At 42.9% G+C, this 20,507-nt stretch overlaps 1 pseudogene; it reads left to right on the top strand.

Moving 5' to 3' along the window:
• The first annotated feature begins 2,746 nt into the window (after window positions 1-2,746).
• Window positions 2,747-6,979, top strand: LOC129672881 (vacuolar protein sorting-associated protein 29-like; annotated as a pseudogene).
• The last annotated feature ends 13,528 nt before the right edge of the window (window positions 6,980-20,507 follow it).

The following is a 20,507-nucleotide window of genomic DNA, read 5'->3' as shown; positions in this document are numbered from 1 at the left end:
GGAAGGAGGGGAAGGGAGAAAGAGAGGTGGGAAGAAGGGTGACTTTTTTAGTTCCTTCCCACCAGCGCCAAGAAATATCAGCAGTATGGTCACAGAGCTGAGGAGAGGCAGAGCTGAGGCTCAGCCCTGCACCCTGTCTTCTGCTGAGTTCAGAGAGCTACCAAACAGACTGTGCTCGCCACACATGAGGCAAGGTTGCCCCTGTTCCTAGTGGAAGAAACTCTGACACCCAGCATAGCTGGTTGAGCTCTTGGTTTCTGCTTCCAGGAAATAGATCCCTGCCAAACATCCTAGAGAAACCAGAGGATGCAGAGGCTGCCAAGCTATCCCAGTACCCTCTCCTACTCTAGATACACCAGTCTGGTCTGCCTCTGAGGAGAAAGATACACGAATATATCCATGAAAACATCCCACTCATTCACCAATTTCTTATGGAATGAGCACTACAATATGACTCTTACTTGTCTGAAGATAGGCACCTCTAGGCGTAAAGTTGGTGGTGGAGGCAGAGGGGCCAAAAGTCCCTAGACATTTTGGTGCTTAGTTCTCTATACTGGTACTTTGAAAACAAATGAAGGGTTTAAGAAAAATCCATAAAAAGTCTAATCTGAAACATGAGTTTGAGAATTATGCACTATATATTCAACCAAGGGCACAGATGTGTGTGGGATTATTATATTTCTGTGAATAGACAGAACTTTCTACAAAATCCCAAGTAGCTTACAATCGTCTAAAATCTCTCTCTAGCTGCAGCTGGGGAGGCAGTAGGGTAGGGTACCTTCCGTGTGGACTCTGCCACACTTTACTCCCCTTTGTGGAAGAGAGGGAGAGGTAGTGGGAGAAGAAGATGATGGGGAGGGAGAAAAGAAGAAAAAGAATGAAAGATGATTTTAATTGTTTTTTAATAAAATATTTATTTATTTTATTCTGTATTGATATGAGTGTTTTGCCTGTGCATATCTATGGGTATCACATACAGGCAGTGCCTAAGGAAGTCGGAGGAGGGCATCGAATCCCCTGGAACTGGAGTTACAGAGGGTTGTAAGCCACCATGTGAGAGAGCTGAGAATCGAACCTAGGTCCTCCACAAGAGCAGCAAGTGCTCTTAACCACTGAGCCGTCTCTCCAGCCCCCGATTTTTAGGACCCAATAATTTTCACGGTATAAGCATTCCTCCATGTCGAATTTGAAGCTCGCAAAGGCAGCTGTGGAAATTCACGAAAAGATGACTATCAATTCTTGAGCTAGAAGAAGCCAGAGATTCACAGCGAAATAACAGCAGATTTTTATTTTGATTCTGAAATGGTCAAACTTCCCATGTTACCAAGGAGATGAGTGTGATGCTGGGAAATTATTATCTTAGCATTAAAATTTACCTCCTTTAGACCCGTATATGGGTCAGAAGCTCTATATAGTGGATATAGGAGTGTTTTGAACATTTAAACGAAAGAGCCGGGGATGCAGAGATAACGTAGTCAGTGAATTGCTTGCCATGCTAGCATGAGGACCTGAGTTCGCTCTCCTGAACCACATATAAAAAGCTAAGCACAAGGATGCATGCTTGTATCTGCAGGGCTGGAGATGTGGACACAAAGGTCTCGGGGGCAGCTACCCAGCATTGCTTAATCAGTGAACCCCAAGATAGCGAGTGTCCCCATTTTAAAAGAAAAGTTGGACTGTACACAAGGAACAACAACCAAGGTTGACCTCTGGCCTCTACGCACACGTGCGCTCAGGTGTGTACACACACGTGCGCTCAGGTGTGTACACACACGTTCGTCTACACACACATGCACATATACGTGTACAGGTGTGTGCACGCACAGAACCATTTATATCACTGTCAGCTGGCTTCCTGACACTGCCGCAAAAACCTGACGCAGACAGTTGATGAAGATGAAAGCTTGTGCTGGACCGCCAGGAACGCGTGTCGGAGCAGATTTGTGATGGCTGCGAAGCAGCATGCGGCGGGACTGGGGAGAGTTTGCCATCCAAACCACCACCCCTTTCAAGAGCAAGCCTTCACCTAGGCTCCAATCTCAAAAGTCTTAGAGTTTCCACCATTTCCTGATGGCGCCACTCTAGGGAATGAGCCCTTAACACATGGGCCTATGGGTGGGAGGGTTGTATAACGGTTTCCTCAAAGTTAAATCCTTCCATTTTGGAGGAATACATAGGATATTAAAAGGGAGGTGAGACAACAGGATCAGCTAAGCCACCTGAAAGAAACCAGCCAAACTGCTTGGAAGAAGCAGAGAACAGCTGAACTCCCTGAAAGAAGCTGATACCAACTGAGCCACCTTGAAAGGACACCCTCCACCCTGTTAAGCTGCCCTGTAGGTTGTGCAGTAGCTTCGGATTTCCAGATTTCCTGAGCTTTCACCCACACTGAGGTAGGTTTTGGAGATGCGGCAGTCTTTGAGTCATTTCCGCTCCCATAAGTAACCCCTCACACGCCTTCTTGTAAAGAACCCCATTAATCATTGGTTCACCAAGTTGGACTCTGTTGGTATCCACGCTTTGGTCTGTTGTCACTTCCTTGCCAGGGCTCAAGTTGGAATTTGGATATTTGTTCACGTGACCCCAGCAGTGTCATACAACAGAGCAGCATTTAAGGTCTAAACTGCAGCACCAACAACAGAAATTTTTAGCAATCTCTATCGTAAAAAGGTTATGATGGGTCCCCGAGGAGCCTGAGGAAGAGGGCAGCAGCCTTTCCGGTGACTAAGCAGAGCCCAGTGACGGGATGTAGGTGTTGGTGTTAGGGGATCTGCATATTCCACACCCGTGCAACAGCCTGCTGGCTAAACTTAAAAAAACACCTCCGGATGCCAGGAAAGATCCAGCACAGTTTTTGCCCTGGAAACCTTTGCAGCGAGGAGAGCCATGGCTATCTCAAGACTCCGGATGGTGAGATCCACATCGCAAGAGGAGACTTCGATGAGAACCTGAATTATCCAGAACAGAAGGTTGTGACCGTGGGACAGTTCAAGATCCATCTGATCCACAGACATATGTAATTCTGTGGGGAGGCATGGCTATCTTAGCACTGCTGCAGAGGCAGTCTCATGTGGACATGCTTATCTCGGGACATGGGGACACACACACATGCACGCACACACACACACACACACACACACACACACACAGAGAGAGAGAGAGAGAGAGAGAGAGAGAGAGAGAAATTTGAAGTGTTTGAGCGTGAAAACAAATTAACCCAGGTTCTGCCACCTGGGGCATATAATGCCTTGGAGACAAATGTTATCCCATCATTTGTGCTGATGGTGATCTGGGCTTCTACAGCGGTCACTTACCTCTATCAGCTAATTGGAGATGATGTGAAAGTAGAATGAATTGAAAAAAAATCTTAAAGCCAGGCCTGTCTTGATCATTTTCTTTTTGTTTTTCCTTTCCTTGCTCAAATCAAATAACTGAACACATAAGAGGCATACAGTTGAATCATTTCTTATACTATTTTGCACTAAAAACTCTTTTCTATTAATGCATAGTTGCTCTAAGCCCTCCACACAATACTGGACCATGTTAGGAAGTTTACCCTTGTAAATATCTTCCTAGTTGGAATTTGGACTTTATTCTGAAACTGCTGCATGAAAAGAAAGAATCCAGACTTTCAGTGTATGTTTTCTTTCCTCTGGTAATAAATGTTTAACTTCCATTTAAAATGTATTATGATTGACCTTTTATAGATTTTCATTAGACTTTCCATCTGTAACCCCCCTTCTGATTTTTATTTATCCTTTTTTTTTTTTAATTTCATGTGCCTTGGTGTTTTGCCTGCATGTATGTCTGAGGGTGTTGAATCCTGTAGAATGAGAATTACAGACAGCTGTGAGCTGCCATGTGGGTGCTGGGAATTGAACCCGGGTCCTCTGGAGGAGTAGCCAGTGCTCTTCACTACTGAGCCCCCTTTCTGATTTTAGCAATAGATAATTTCTGGAAAACTGAGGAGAACAGAATTAATATATATCTACGTTTCATTGTCTAAATGTATTTTTTTAAGTGGTAGCTTTTCCTTTAGCTCGTGGACCCTTCCTTGCTTTACCATACCAATTGTTTCTGCTATTACATCTCCTGCTTTTAATCTCCTGTTTACCTCTTCCAGGAATCTGTAATTATTAACCTGTCCAGATAACCCAGGGTGACCCTCCATCTGGAGGCTCCTCATTACATCTGCACAGCCCATTTGACCACGTGTGTAAATACGGTCATAGGTTTGGGGGGTTTGGATTCGGATATCGGGTTTTGTTGTTGTTGTTTTGTTTTTGGTAGCGATGGGTACCGTTCTGGTGGAGACTCCTGGATTACAGGTTTCTAAATGATGCAGTTCTTGGATAAGTTTTCTATTTTAGCAGATTCCCCCTGCAGAATGAAAGAGTAGACTCACTGGGCATTCCCAATGAGAGATGTTAAAAGACAATAGTGATGAGGAAGAGTGACATTAAATTCTCAGTAGAATGTGGAGGTTTGGTCATTTTGACTACGAAATATGTTTCATTCTTTCTTCTTTCTTTGCTGGCTGAGAGGGCTGGAGTGTAATTATTTCCTCGCTCTCTGGGAGTTTTCAAAGACTGAGCCCTCTGTGCCCTTGAAGAAAGGAGACTGGAGACCGAGTGCTCCTGCAGCTTTGATCTATGCTCCAGACTTAATGAGCCGCCGAAGTCTGTTGGGAGGGTGCGTGGAGAGGAATAAAGGGGTTGTGGGGTGAAGGAAGACTAAGGAAAGAAGGGGCCAAACAGAGCAATGCTATAAAGGACCCTAGAAGCTTAGAAGCTGATCTGAGGAATTCCAAGAGAGTGGGTCTGGGGGTGGGGGGTGGAGTCTCCACTCTGTGATGTCTCCATGATCACCTAGCGAAACCCTCCTTCCACGCAATATGGTATGGCTCGCCGAACCATATTGTTTTCCTTTCTGGGCACACAGAAGCTTCCAGCCCCAGAGAGCCCAGTGTGACGCTATGACTGACACTGACAAACGGCCACAGGATGAAGTCGCGAGGGCTACTTCCAGGCCTGGACCATGACGTACTGTTTGTACCTGACTTCTCTCTGGCTCTGCATTTCACTTTGCCCAAGTCAAATCGATGTGGAACATTATCAAGCTACTGAGATTGGGGATTTATTTGTGAATGTGGCATAGCTTAGCTTGTCATGACTAATACCCGGATGCCAAAGCCAAAGCTGAAGGAAAGAAAGCTGAGGCTGGCGAGTGAGTCAGAGCCCTGTAGGTGTCAAATACCCAGCCTCCCCCTGACTGCAACCTGATTTCTTCCTGGAGAATTCTTGGAGGTCAGAATTCCTAGCTCTGCTCTCCCGTTTCCCAGAAGCTGGAACCAGAGGACGCAGATCTGCCTGACCTCAGCCTATATTATTGGTGAGTGAATAAATCTGAGAAGCAAGCTAGCTTGTATGCTCCTCAGAAGGTATGCGCATGGCAGGATTAAGTCCAGTTTCTATGTGTACTATTCCTCTTTCCAGTTGCTGTGATAAAATGCTCCAACAGAAGCAACAAAAGGAAGGGAAGGTTTATTTTGGCTTACAGTCTGAGGGTGGGGTCCAGTAGAATGAAGACATCACAGTAGCAGGAGGAGGAGCCTGGCTACATCCACAGCTAGGAAAGCAAGAACCACAAACAATAATGCTAAAGGGCTTCCCCCATTTTATACAATCCAGTATGTGGGCAATTCAGTCTGTGTGCATATTGCCTACCGTCAAGATGTCTCCCAACATGTTTAACTTAAGATCATTCCAAGAGTCATGCCCAGAGGCTCACCTCCCAGGTGATTCCAGATCCTGACAAGATGATAATTATTAGGACTAACCATCACACTACCCTAGAGCCCAACTTGGTAATAGCCCCTTGTAGTGGCTGATCTGAGGTGTAGAATAACTACAGGTCTTAAATCTTGAGACTGTAGTGAGAATGGGCCATCTGACAATGGGCCGTGCCTAGCTAGCAGTGCCCTCAGCAGCAGCACTCTGAACTTTGCGTGTATTGTTATTCTAGCATCAGCCTTCCAAGCCTCCTTAGTCTTATCATTCTCCAACTAATGCTTTTCAGCCACCTTCAGTTTATCTACCTAGCAAATTCCCCTTCTCATACACAATAGCTAAACTAAACTTTGATGGAGCAATTGGTGACAAGATAGAAAGAGTGCTAGAAGAGGAGCCGGGAGAAGCAATGTCTTCCCCCTCTCAAAAGGAATCCATCTTTAGGTAGGGGGTGTGGGGGTTGTAGGGGGTGAGAGGCCAGGGGAGAGAATACTGGGAGAGATGACTCAAATTCGGGGGGGGGGTCATTGGGAAAGCAAGATAGAAACCTAGAGCTATGGAAACTTCATGGAATCTATGACAGTAGCAAAAGCTCCTAGTAATGGGGGACACGGAGCCTGACCTGGCCATCCTCTGTAACCAAACAAGGCCTTAAGTGTAGGGATTGGAGCACCAACCCATCCATTAAACATCCAACCTACAGTCTGTCATGCCTGCAGGATGTGCCGGGATGGGAGCCTAGCAGAATCGTCATCATAGAGACAAGAGAGACTTCATCCAGCAACTGATGGGAGCAGATGCAGAGTCCCACTGCCACACATTAGGCAGAGCTCGGGGAGGCCTTTGGAATAGTGAAGGGAGCCAGAGGATACCTTAAGGACGTGGCCCACAAAATCAACTGATTCCAGTGGGCTCACAGAGATCACAGAGCCTGTATTGGTCTGACCTAGGTTCTCTGTATATATGTTATGGTTGTGTAGCTTGGTGTTCCTGTGGAATTCCTAGTGGGGGGAGGGTCTCCTCTGACTCCTTTCCCTGCCTTTTCGACCCTTTTCCTCCTGCTGGGTTGCTTCATCCAGCCTTGATGTGAGAATATGTGCCTGGTCTTATTGTATGTAGCTTATTACGCAGAATTTGATTGATGTTCCTGGACAAACTGCTCTATTGTGAGCGGAGGTGAAGGGGGTAGATCCAGGGAAAAGGGAGGTTAGGGGGATAGAATGGGGAAAGGGGAGGGGGAAAACTACAATTGGGATATAATATATGAGAGAAGAATAAAGAAGAAGAGGAAGAAGAGAAGAAGGAGGAGAAAGAAAGAAATCAGTTTTCAGCTCCACCTGTAATTCTTACCAATGTATATAGGAACTCCCTGTATTTAACCCCCACTAGGCATTACATGTGACACGTGCCTGCATATAGTAAGCTTGTTGTGATGTGTTTGTAAGCAGACTTGTATATAGGAACCAGCTCTTGTGCTATCTTGCTTGAATTACCATTATTAAGGGGGGGATCCCTCTAATTTCTCCTTTAGCAATCTGTCAGTATAATCATATTAGAGAATCCAGCACTGATTTTGTACTATTCTAGAGATTTTCTTATACTGATCTATAGCCTTTCTTGGCCCTGCTTTAATATGACTTAATTTTAATGATATAATAAAAGAATCTAGAAATGCAAATTGAACAAACATGCTTTTCTCAGTTCCCTAATAAATGCTGCTCAAAGGGTGGGAAAGAAGGCAAAATAGACCATTTGCACAGACACAAAGGGAAGAGGAGGAGATGGCGGGCCATGACTGACTCATCAGTGTGAGGAAAGCTGACACCTGAGCCAGCATTGGGAGACAGAAACAAGCTGACTCATGCTGCAGAACTCTGGGAAGACTAAAGAAGGGAGCTGTGGAGCTCCTGGGAGGATGAGAATTTGGGGAGACATTAAAACAGAATAGGATGAAATTCTATTTGCCACAATTAGATACTCTTCCCCGCAAAACAGGAAAATTCCCCACTGTCTACCAAAGCAGCAGACTGGGAAGGTCAACCCTGATAGGTCGCTGTATCAGAGCACAGCAGGTATAGCCAAGACACTATCCTGAAATGATGGGGTCATTAGTTAACCCATCACCACCAAGCATCATACAGTCAAGCTCAGCTACCCTGTGGACAGTCAGTTGCCATATACATTTCAGAATTTTCAGTACCTAAACGTTACTATTGTTGAGGTGAAAGGTGTCCTCTGAGGGCTCACACTTTGGTCACCAACCTGTGGTACAATTGGCATGTAGTGGAATGTTAAGAGAGGAGACCCAGTGACTGGAAGGTAGGTCACTAGGGGTGTGTCCTTAAAGATGTTAGGACCTTAGTCGCTCCTCTTCTTCTGCCTTTGCTTCCTGGCTTCCATGAACCATGCACTCCTTGCATGATTGACTGTCTTGCCACACACCCAGAAGTCACAGGGCCACCTGATGATGGAGGGAAACAGTTGGAGTTATAAGCCAAACAACCATCCTCCTTATCAGTTTCTTATCTCAGACGGTTTCTCATGGCAATGATACAGTCAACACACTAGGTATCTGATCCAGTGTCATTGTTTTTAGATGATTGTTACAAACACAACTGCAGAGTCTCTGGAACCCTACTCTCTGAGAACTAGAAGAATGCATGGCCATGAACCCTAGGAAAGGAGCCTGGCTCTCTGCAGACCAGTCACCTGAGATCTGTGCCTTCCAGGGAGTGTTACAGGGCTCCGCACTTTTAACACAGTGACTACAAAGCACAATCCTGGAGTCGTATTGCTTGAGACCAAACTTGGCTCTTGGCTTCATTGTGTAAAACAAAGTTTAAAAGGTCTTGCACATCTTCAGTGCAAATACACAGAATTTACTTCATGTTTTTTTTAATCCATCAGCATTGTGGTTTTCTCTGTGAGGGTAACTTCCTCTTGATTATCAGCTTGACAAGAAGTGAATCATTGAAGAGACATAGTTCTCAGTCATGTCTGTGAGGTTGTTTCTAGAAAGAATGAAGTGAGGGAGGAAGATCCTCCTTCAGAATGAGCAGCACCTTCCAATGGGCAGGCCAGTTAGGCAGGGGATCTAACTTCTGCCTGCCTACACTTGGTCATGAGTGTTTAATCTCTGCTGCTGCTGCTGCTGCTGCTGCTGCTGCTGATGATGATGATGATGATGACAATGTCACTGCCATCCTCTGCTGGCCTCAGACACCAGCTTCTTCTGCCTTCCAGTGTGGAATATCATTGACTCTTAGGAATAAGGATTCCAGCATCAGATCTAGGCTGCTGAGGCATTCACTTCATGGGCTGAGCAACCACAGAAAAGTCTGTCTTTCCAGCAGAGAAGATGGCAATTGTTGGAGGACCTAGCCCTTGTTACATAAAGGCAATCTTTAACATACAGATATATACATATATATGCATATATATACATGTATGTGTATACATACATATGTTACACAAACATGTATGTATATTTATAAACTAAATATACACATATCAATCCTACTCCTGTAGAGGACTTTGTGATACTCTCAGGTAGCCTTTTAAGGGATTAATTCAACAAATACCAGAGGTTGCTTTCTTTTCATCCATACCTACCATGTAAGTTACTTCTCTCACTGCCATGAGCAAAGTACCTGCCAGAAAGAGGAAAAGCTTACAGGAGAAAATATTTATCTTGGTTCATGGTCTCAGGGAAAGCAGGCCCTTATGCTGAAGTGGCCCAGTCCAGGAATTCGGTGATGCTCCTCACATCCTGGCAGGTAGAAACCAGAGAGCCCAGCTGGAACCAGAGCTGTACCACCTTCAAGGCCCACTCCCAACAACTCACTTATGGTGCCTAGGTTATGGTCCTAGCCTTCTGAAATAAAGCCACCAAGGGCACTATGTGTTCAAGCGCTTGTGACTTTAGGGGACATTTTACATTCAAGCTGTAACACCGTCAAACAGAATTCTATGAGTCAAAAAATGGATTCAGAGTAGGATCACTGGATCGTTTTTGAACCTAAGTACTAGAGGTCCACAGCGTCTACTAATGTGCTAGGAGAAGTGGGGGAGCTAAAAAGCATCATTTGGAAACCATAGTCGTAGTAGTAAATGCGGGCATACCAAAACCAGAGGTAAAAGCCTCTTGGGAAACAGGCTATTTACCTAGTCTTGGCGCATCTCCACTTAATTCTCTATTGATCACTAATGGAAAACCTCACCTGGACAGGCATCAGGTGAGGTAAGTGGCTGAAATTAATATAACAACAATGGAACAAATCTCCTCATGTGCCGCCTCTGAGGAGACTTTGAGGGTAATATGTCACAGCTGAGTTCCTCCGAAATTTGCATAACCTGGATTAATCATGAGGCTGCAAGTCATGAATTTAAAAATGTTTAACCTACAAAATAATTCATCAGCATTCTTAAAGATGCCGAGGTCATGAAAGATGAAGAAAGGCTGAAGAATTGTCAAAGATCAAAAGGGAGTAAGATTACACATAAACTAAATTCAATCCGTAGTTCCAGATTGATCCCAGAGCAGAAAGAAAGGCAGTATAAAAGATGACATTAGGACTCCTAGTGAATGTTTGAATTATTGGCTGGGAATTAGATAAGTTATTATTATTGTATAAAAGTGATTGTCCTTGGTTTCAGAACACAGATTGTATCAGTATTCTCTAAAAGAACAGAGCTCAGGGAATGAATGAGTGTGTGTGTATGTGTGTGTGTGTGTGTGTGTGTGTGTGTGTGTGTGTGTGTAAGAGAGAGAGAGAATCAGAAAGGTTGTCAGGAGAGGGAAGGGTGAGGTCTTAAGGGATGAGGAGAAAGAGATGGCAATGAAGTCAGAAGGGAAGGACAGAGACCTAGCAGAGCAGGGAGGAAGACTCACCCTAAATGTGGATGGCACCTCTGGTGGTAGCCCAGATAAAAAAGTGCAGAAGAAAGAAATATGTGCACACACACGCATGTTCAGGAACCTGCACACACGGGGGTACACACATGTGGGCGCACACACTTATCCACACATACACACTTATGTGCTTTTAAATCTAGGGTCTACATTCTTATCTCCCTGAGTCCAGTTTCCTGCACGTGTGTGATTAATTTATAGGAGAGAAAAAGTCACTGTAAGCTTCGATTACACAACTTACACAGACAAGTAATATTTAAAGAAACCAGCCTTTACCTAGCCTCATAATTTCTCCAAAGCTCAGGAGCCGGCTCACTCCTCTAGAATCATTGCCATCAGTGTGTCCTCCTGAACGTCATTGTCTTCATAGAGTTTCAACTGAGGGACATTTTTGGAATTAATGAGGGTTCTTTTTATAAAAGCAGCTTCAGGATGTTACCTGTGACAGCTATGGAAATTCAACCTAAAGGTTTGTTTTCTATTCTTTGCTAAAAAAAAAAAATCACAGTAAATATTTTTCAGTTCCAATATATATTTGATTAAATAAACTAAACAACAACAGCAACAAAATTACATTATTTTTCTAGTCTTCCAGCTTGCTGAAATCATAAACTTTTCTATTATGCTTTTACTTCCATAGTATTCTTAATGAAAGGATATAAAGTAACATGACTTAGTAGGAGAGGCTGATTTAGGCCCAGATGTAAAATCCCCAAGTACTACTGGCTTATAAAAACAAACAACAACAACAACAAAAAAAGATTTGTGGCCAGGGATGTGGCTTAATTAATAAAATACTTGCTTTGCAGCATGATAACCTAAGTTCACCCCTAGCACCCATATGAAAAGGTGAGTTTGCCATGATTCATGCCTGCCCAGAACCTAAGAGGTTGAAATAGCACAAGCCCTGGAGCTTTCTGGATAGATGCCTAGACCAGTTGATAAGCGCCAGATCCACCGAGAGATTCTGTCTCAGAAAATAAGGTGAATAGTGATAAAGACACCTGACCTGGCACTGACCACACACACATACACACACACATACATAAACACACACACACACCACAAGATTTGTCTTAGTTTTGTAGGGTCATCTGTTCCACATCATCTCTGTTGAAGCTGATGCTATCTAGACAGGGAAGGGAACATGGCATATTGCCCACTGCGCTCTCTCTCTCTCTCTCTCTCTCTCTCTCTCTCTCCTATCTCTCTCTGTGTGTGTGTTTCTGTCTCTGTCACTGTCTCTGTCTCTCCTGCCCTCCCGTGTGTGTGTGTGTGTGTGTGTGTGTGTGTGTTGCATGCATGGGAGTCTATGGGTGTACCTGTCCACGCACACACATGTGAACGGTCTCTCAGTGGGCTAGAAGCTCACTCTTTTGGTTAGGCTGGCTGAACAGTGGGTTCCTGGGATCCACCTATCACTTCCTAATCCTGAGGTTACAGCCATGCATAATCACATCTTCATTTTCACCGGGATGCGGATGATTCGGGTCGGGTGACTTCCTCAATCGCTCTTCACTTTATATTTTTGGGGCATGGTCTCTGAGTGCTCACTGAAACATTAGCTCCAACCCTCTATGGCTTCCAAAATATGCTCCTTATGCTAGCCTGGCAGGCAGTCTCATGCAGTCACTATCTCTCTGGCCCTATGCCCATTGGTTCCTAACGCTTGTAGCCAGGAGTGAGACATATCACTTCTGCTTATATTTTGTTAGCTAAAATTAGACAGCCACATGTCTAATCCAAGAGGCCAGGAAGCAGAACTCCAGCTCATACCCAGGGTGAAGATGTCAGATCGTGAAGAATGCCTCTGACCGCCACACACAGCACTTCAGAATAATGTGGAGCTCATAATTTCCCACTTCAGTCTTCTTCGGAATTTGTGCTCAGGTTTTGTTTTTGGTTTTTTTTTTTCAGTTCTCTGTTTCTGTCTCTTATTTTTATTGATTAAGTTATTTATTTACTTTACATCCTAATCGCAGCTTCCCCTCCCTCCTCTCCTCCTAGTCCCTCTCTCTCACTTCCCCTTTACCTCAGAAAAGGAGAGGCCTGGCATGCATATCAACCAGCCTTGCCATATCAAGTTTCAGTAAGACTAGGTAACAGTTATTTTTAAGGCTAATAGCTTTCTTGATTAATAGAATTAGCCAGCTGTATTTTGTTATGGTTCTAGGAAGGGTGTTTCTTGAGGTGACAGCAGACTGGATGGAAGCAGACTGGACAGAAGCCTCCTGTTCAGCCACATTTGCTTGTGAATATCTGATGATAAAGCCAAGTCACCCTGATGTTTTGAACTCATGCTGGTGAAGTCTGACGTGTTATCTTAGATTTGTGGGAGAAGTAGGCAAGACTCTTGGGGGTTCTCCAAAACACAATTAAGGAGGCCACAAAATCTTTTCTTTCTCGGTAATATGCATTTGAAAACAGATTTTCTCCCTGTCCTTCAAGCAAGACAACATATTGTAACAGGCTGAATGCAATGAAGACATGGAAAAACCAGGCATCTTCTTAATCCAAAAGCTAAAGAGATTTGCAAAAGAAATTACTTCTGAAAGATATTTTTGTCATATATAAAACATTTTATACCAATATATAACAAATAGTTATTATTTTGCAGAAATTAGAAAGCAAATATAATTTACACTTTTCTTCATTTTGATTAAATAACCCATATTAATCTTTGGAGTTTGGATATCCTCCGCAGATTTTTTTTAAGGTTTGAAATAATTATCTTCAAATTATTTTTTTAAAGAATTTAAAAGGTTTGGGGACCATTATCTCAGGTAGTAACTTCTTTGGTCAATTCGAGCTTAATCTTTCAAAAGAGAAAATATTGGATAACATTGTCTCTGTCGATTGAGATTACAAATATAAGTGTCGGGGGGGGACCTTGTATTTATGAACAGGATCATTGTGAGGATACACCTACTGGTGGGAGGACAGTTTGACCATTTGTGTTGAAATACCAAACTAGTTGTATGTCTCACTTATCAGAAGTATACTCTGATAAGTATCACCAAGTATATGAATAATACTTGGTGAAAACTGGCTGCTGATTGGGATATAGAAAGCAGCAAATAGCAAATTCACTAAAGATGCAAAAATTAAAATAAGCAAATTCATATTCCTATCTACTGAGAAGCACAGGTGCCAGATATCTCCACAGATGGCAATTCCATAGGCTCAACATCGTCAACACAGTCTTGAGACTTTCACTTCCTCCTCATGAATTACTTTCAGCATGGCAGCTCTGGAAGCTGGCTCCTCTCCCGAGCCCCACTCCTGACACCAAAAGTAGCCCAACTGCACTTCCCTTTCTGTAGCTGAGGAATCGAACTTAAAGGCAATTGGGTAGCTGAATAGTTAAGGTCTGATGCTACTGTCACCACAAATGAGATGCCTCATTGCAGCAACTTACGTCACCACAAAACACTAAGCAAAATCCTAAGTGTTACCAACGCGAAAGCTGCCTGTGGCTCAGAAGTCACTGAGAACCCAAAGCATGCCTCAGAGTATCACAGGGTGTGCTCATGTTTTCTTACATGCTCATAGACCATTAACAATTCACTCCTAACATATTTGATTAAACAGTAAACATGGATCCGTCCAGCTTCACACTACCACACTTTTGTTTACCTACTTAAATCATCAGGTTCTTGTTGTTGCTGACACATCCCATTTTTTTTTTAAACTTAATGCTTTCAGCTAAAAACTGGGAGTCATTTTCTCACTTAAAGAATATACATTTTGTGTTATAACCCAAATAATTCTCTAGGTTAGGTTGCTAATTAAAGTAAGAAATAAATACAGAAATATATTATCCAATACAGCCTTTTTTTTTTTTCTGAAACCCACACACCATCTGTCTAATCTACTAATGTGATCCAACCAGAAAAGGATCATACCTTCTATGATGATTTTGCTTTAGTTGCAATAATGTATAGATTATTTAGAAAATGGTCCTTGGTCAGTTTCCTTCAGGTCTCAGCTTAAATCCGTTTGGGAGCCTTCCCTGACTACCCTTTATAGAAGAGGCCTTCTCTGGTTAGTTCCCACCAACTCTCATCTAATTCTGTCTATAGAACTCTTGCGTCTCTGTAATTGCTGCTGTGTATTTGTGCACTTTCCAGCTTCTCGCTAGAGCAGTGGTTCTCAACCTGTGGGTCTCGACCCCCTTTGGGGGGGGGTTTGCACCTCTAATATCCTGCATGTCAGATATTTACATCACAAATCACAACAGTATCAGAATTACAGCTATGAAGTGGCAGTGAAATAACTTTATGGTTGGGGGTCAACACAGCATGAGGAATTGTATTGAAGGGTCTTGGCAATTAGGAAGGCTGAGAACCACTGCATGAGGGGGCTGTAAGGACTGAGCAATTTGTTGGTCTTCTCTGCTGTACATTCCACACTTACTCAGTGTCACACATCATGGCTGGTCAATAAATATTTGGTAACCGACTCTACCTTTCTGAATCATCTCTCATTAAAGCATCTTGTGTTACGTGCTGAAAACAAACTTTAAAATAAAAATCTCAAGGCATCATTGGTGATTCATGGTGGCATTGGATTTTAATTTTATATCATTGGTAGACATTTAATAGGAAATAGCAGACGTAGCAAAAACAATTAAATACAATTTTAGGAAAGACAAGTTTCTTTTTAGGTCTGTGGGTAGATTTTTTTTTTAGATGCTGTATTTTATTCAAAATAACAGTAGTATGGAAAAATTAATCTGCTTGAGACAGACTAACAGAGAAGTTGAAAACTATCTAGAAGTAAAGCATTCAAGAATTCAGTTATTTATCTGTTCAAAACTGAACGTCTGAAATTTGTTTTTATCCTCATGGACCACCTCTCACGAACTGTCTCTTTGTCGTGGAGGTTTGAGTAATATACAGTCAGTTATAAGTATAGCAGGAAGTATTAGATATGCCGGGCCTTCAAATATTACTCATTCTTGTATTTATTAGCTGAGCAAGAGCCCCCATCCCCACCCCAGAGGAGCCCAGGGAAGCGTGGCTGGTTTGGGTGGAGGTATTCCCATGCGTGAGTGTGATTAGCACAGACTTGCTAAATCTGCCTCTGAGCCATCTGTGAGCCCCTTCTTGCTTTAAAACAACACATGCCAGCCCTGCTCAGTTCTAAGTCAGTTTTTGTCACAACTGTTATCTTCATCTTAAACCTGGGAACATCCTCCAGCGTCTCAAGCTTGCAAATGCCACCTTCGATGACGAATACAGTCCTCCAACTGAAAAAGGATCTTCATTGAATCCGTGATGGCAACTGAATGTTATTGCCGTAAAATGCTGAGCGCACACACACACACACACACACACACACACACACACACACAAATAAAATAAAAAAATAAATCCATTTCACTTGGAAAGGGGAAAGAAAAGGGAACATTTTGGTTGGACAAGTGGGTTTCAAACATGTTCATGTGTTTAATCCCTGAGCAGTCTAACAAGAGATTACACATCACAGCTTGCTCTTTTACTCAGCCACTAGACTGACATAAATGCTTCTTTCATGAGGGTAGCCTGGGTGTGAGGTCCTGGGTTGCCGAGTCAGCAATACGGAGACTTGACTGAGGAGACTTGGCAGTGAATAATGAGCTGCTCAGATTGGAGACCAGGGCCTTTGCTGAAGACCCAATACCCTCAGACCAGAAGGACTTGCTCTCATCACCATGTCGAATCAGGCAATTCATGTGGAACCTCCAGACTCCTTGAGGCAGTGAAGGCAGCGAAGGCACCTAGACCTGCCTGGAGACCAACACAAACACAGGCTATACTTTGAAACAAATACTACTGTCATCAAACATGTTATAGCCATGCTCTCTACCAAAGATGCATGTTTAAACTCTGATCTTTCAAGAACGGGTTATTTTAGCATTTATTCATTTCTATATTTGTGAGTATGCCCAGAGATACCTTAAGAGGCCAGAAAGAAGCATTGGTTCCCCTGGAGCTGGAGTTACAGGTGATTGTGAGCCACCAATCGTGGGTGCTGGGATCTGGAACTCGCGTCCTCTGGAAGAGCAGCCAGTGCTCTAACCACTGAACTATCACACCAGCTCCCAAGATGCATATTTAAAAAGCCAAACTTTCAAAGCAGCAACATTTAAATCAGGCTTGATTGCTTAGTTCATCAGGCCCAGCCCCCAGTCAAGACAGAAGCCATCCCTTAAGATTTATCATTTTTCAGATAACTAAACTATGTAATGATTCAAGTGAACAACATTGAGGTAATCCACAGATCTGTGTACCCCTCACCACAGTTCAATTTCACAGTGTCTCAATCGTCCTCCAGAGATCCCTCATACACATTAGGTTTAGGATTTTGCACTTAATTTCTCATCAGTTTTCAGGGAAAACTTAATGATATGATTACAACAGAGTGCCAAAACTGCTAATACATTTTACCAACTGGTGCTCAGAGAGAAACAAATAATCTGTTTGGCAAGGCATGCATTTTGTATGTGCAATGTTTAAACAAAAAGCCTAGCTTTTTAGACAGGTGCACAGTCTTCCCTAACTGCACAGTCTTCGTGAAACCACGAAGAAGAGACGAGGATGGACTACCCTCTGGTTACAAGCGAAGCTGACATTATCTTGGGCACACAGTGGCAACAGCAGTGAGTCATGCCAGTGCCCCACTCCTTCACACCTCTGTTTTCAGCACCATTTCCAAGTGGGGAATAAGTCATACCCTGTGAGGTCATCCTATCCCTTAGGAGAAGTGTGTCATAGCAGGCTGCATTCAAAATGGGAGGTTAGTTCAAAAATCTGTTTTTAGCTTTTTGTTTGTGTTTTCCAGACACTACTGATACTCAGTTTGTTTAAAGTGTGGTCTGACTTTCTTCCTGGCTTCCTCCTTGGGGACCATCACCTAGCACTTTGCCTCTTTGATATACTCCCTTTCTCTCTCTCATACTAGTCTTGAAGAAGAAGAGGAAGAGGAGGAGGAGGAAGAAGAAAGCAAACATGTTAAGCACACATGTGCAGGGTAAATTTATAATCTTTCTCTAGTAGAACAGAAAGCTTGGTGGCTTGGATGTCTGTAAGATGCTGCTTCCCGAAGTCTGGTGCTCATGAGTTTTCTGTTCATGAGTGGAGCCTAAGTTGTAGGAATTGCAGCTGATACATAGCGGGTGTTCAATGGCTGCTCGAACAGGTGAAGCTTTTAATATTGCAGTCCTAACAGATTATGGAGGTTGGGCATGCTTTGAAGAGCACGTTTATTATGTTATGGAAAGCATTTCTAAAAATACGCTGGTAGGGCTCGACATAAAATTCAAAAACCTGACTTGTAACATGTGTATGTCAGACCACAGATTATAGTGTACATACATACTGCTTATAGTTTATTTAAACCTGTATTAAATGCTAACCAATTGTGTGGCATGCATATACATACATGCATGTGAGTGCCACAGTGCTCATGGTGGAGGTCAGAGGACAGCTTGCTTGCAGGAGTGGGGTCTCTGCTTCTACATGTGAGTCTCGGGGGTTGAAGTCCCTGAACTCAGTCTTTACCTGTGCTATCTCAGCAGCTCTCTGTCTAGCAACTTTATAAGACTTTATATCCTCATGCTGAATCAAGCTTAGGAATTATGTGTATCCTCAGCTGGGCACATAATTTAGTCCCAGCACTCAGGAAGCAGAGGCAGGTGGATCTCCGTGAGTTTGAAGCCAGCCAGGTCTACAGATCATGTTCAAAGACAGCCAGGGCTACACAAAGAGAAACCCTGTCTTGAAAAACTATAAATAAATAAATAAATAAATAAATAAATAAATAAATGAATGAATGAATGAATGAATGAATAAATAAATTATGTGCATCTATTCTAAAATAGTAAGTATGATGTTCCTTAAAAATATACAAGTGTTCTTGTCTTCTGAAATAGCTTTAAAGTAATGCTTCCCCTCATGATTTATCTGCATGAACCTACCTTTGATGAAAACGATAAGATGTGCAGGAAAAAAAATAAAACACTTCATAAACGAAAAGAAAAGTTGCGTGTTGTCCCTGGTGCCATGGGGAACTCAACTTCAAGCTCCATACAAATAGGTGGTTTAATGAAATTAGCGTAGAAGTGGAAGGTTTGCGTTTTGGCAGTTCTAGTAATCTATATTTTCAGTTCTCAGTTTAAGATGAACTTGACCATACAGTATTCTTGCTCCACTCTTATTAAGCGGCTCTCTCCTTTCCTCCTGTGGATGCAATGTTTTCTCAGGTTTGTACATGTCATTACCACCCTGTCCCCCGCCTTCTCCAGGCCAGATCTATTCACTTTGACTGCCAACTTCTCCGGTGTTTGAGAAGCACATGTAATTCCACTGATTTTGGCCAGAGAAATGTTTTGGTGGTGATGTGTGTCACTTATAGGCATGCGATTTTACTTGTGTCTCCCTGTTGAAATAACTGCCAACAGTCCAGAGATATCAAGCTTCCCAGCTTGCCTTCAGGAGCCAAGCATCAAAGCCAGCCTTCCACTAGACAAAAACAGGATATATACAGGGTGACTGCGAAACTCACTTCTGCTACGTTATGCCTGTGAAATTTTGGAATTTTTTTCTTACTGCCTATATTGCCCAGTCTATCCTGATTGATTAGAGAACCAATATACAATTCATTAATATTTTTTTTTCCTCTCTGGGTCGTTTTAAAAACTGAAGCATGGAAATATCTCTTGTGGTCTAGATCTGCTGTGATCTTGACTTTGCCTGAGCCAGCATCATCCGCCTCACCGATCTCTGCTAACTGGGCTCAACATCTTGGAATGTATCTCAGCTCCACTTTCATGAACACTTCGTCTTTATGACTCAGACGGTTCTGTGGATGCCATTTCCTAACTATCCGTCAACTCTATTCTTTGTGAATACACACCTTGCTATGGCCTGCATAGACAATCAGTGAGCCTCTCAGGGGTTTCCTTGCTTTCACCACCAGCTTTCAATAACTCTAACCTTCCAAGGTTGTGTCAAAAAGAATTTAAAAAAGTAAAATGCAAACTTTAACCGTCTTACTTTCTTGCTTACAGTCAGTCTTCCACCAGTACTTACTAAACAAAGTCAAAATGTCTGGGCACATCATATCAGATTCTGTGCAGTCCAAGCCTACTCTCTCTCCTCTTTCTCATTTACTTATTATGATAATGTTCTGCCTGCGTTTCAGAAGAGGGCACCAGATCTCATTATAGATGGTTGTGAGCCACCGTGTGGTTGTCTAGGATTTGAACACAGGACCTCTGGAAGACCAGCCAGTGCTCTTAACCTCTGAGCCATCTCTCCAGCCCCTGCCTTGTCTCTTAGGACCACATCTCTATGTCAGCAATACCTCATCCCTTCTCTACCTGGTTGCCCCACGGAGACAATGTCATTCGTTAACTGATTCTTCTAGAAATCCCAACATAGGTTTCACTTACTCTAGGCAGGCTTCCTCACTGTACTTGAAAGACACACTAAGTCCTCCCTACTGTCATTTCTAAATGTAAAATGTTCTTTAGCAATTAAATATATTCTTCAAAAATAGTTGTGGGCATTGTAGTGACCATAGACCACAATCTTCCCAAGTAAGGAAGGAACATTTAATTCATTATTTATGAATGCATTTTATACATTGCAGACACATTAAAATATTTGTACAATTGGAATAGGTTCTCGCATCAAAAAGGTCACATCTGTAAGACAGTAATTTTTTTATTATGTTTATTTATGTGGTGGTAGTAGGAGATTGTGTGTGTGTGTATGTGTGTGTGTGTGTGTGTGTGTGTGTGTGTGTGTGTGTGTGTGTGT

Source organism: Psammomys obesus, unplaced genomic scaffold (assembly GCF_907164565.1).
Source record: "Psammomys obesus unplaced genomic scaffold, mPsaObe1.curated_primary_1811, whole genome shotgun sequence".
In the NCBI taxonomy this organism is placed as follows: Eukaryota; Metazoa; Chordata; class Mammalia; order Rodentia; family Muridae; genus Psammomys; species Psammomys obesus.
The sequence above is the reverse complement of the archived record's forward strand: the minus strand, read 5'-3'. Positions and strand labels throughout refer to the sequence as shown.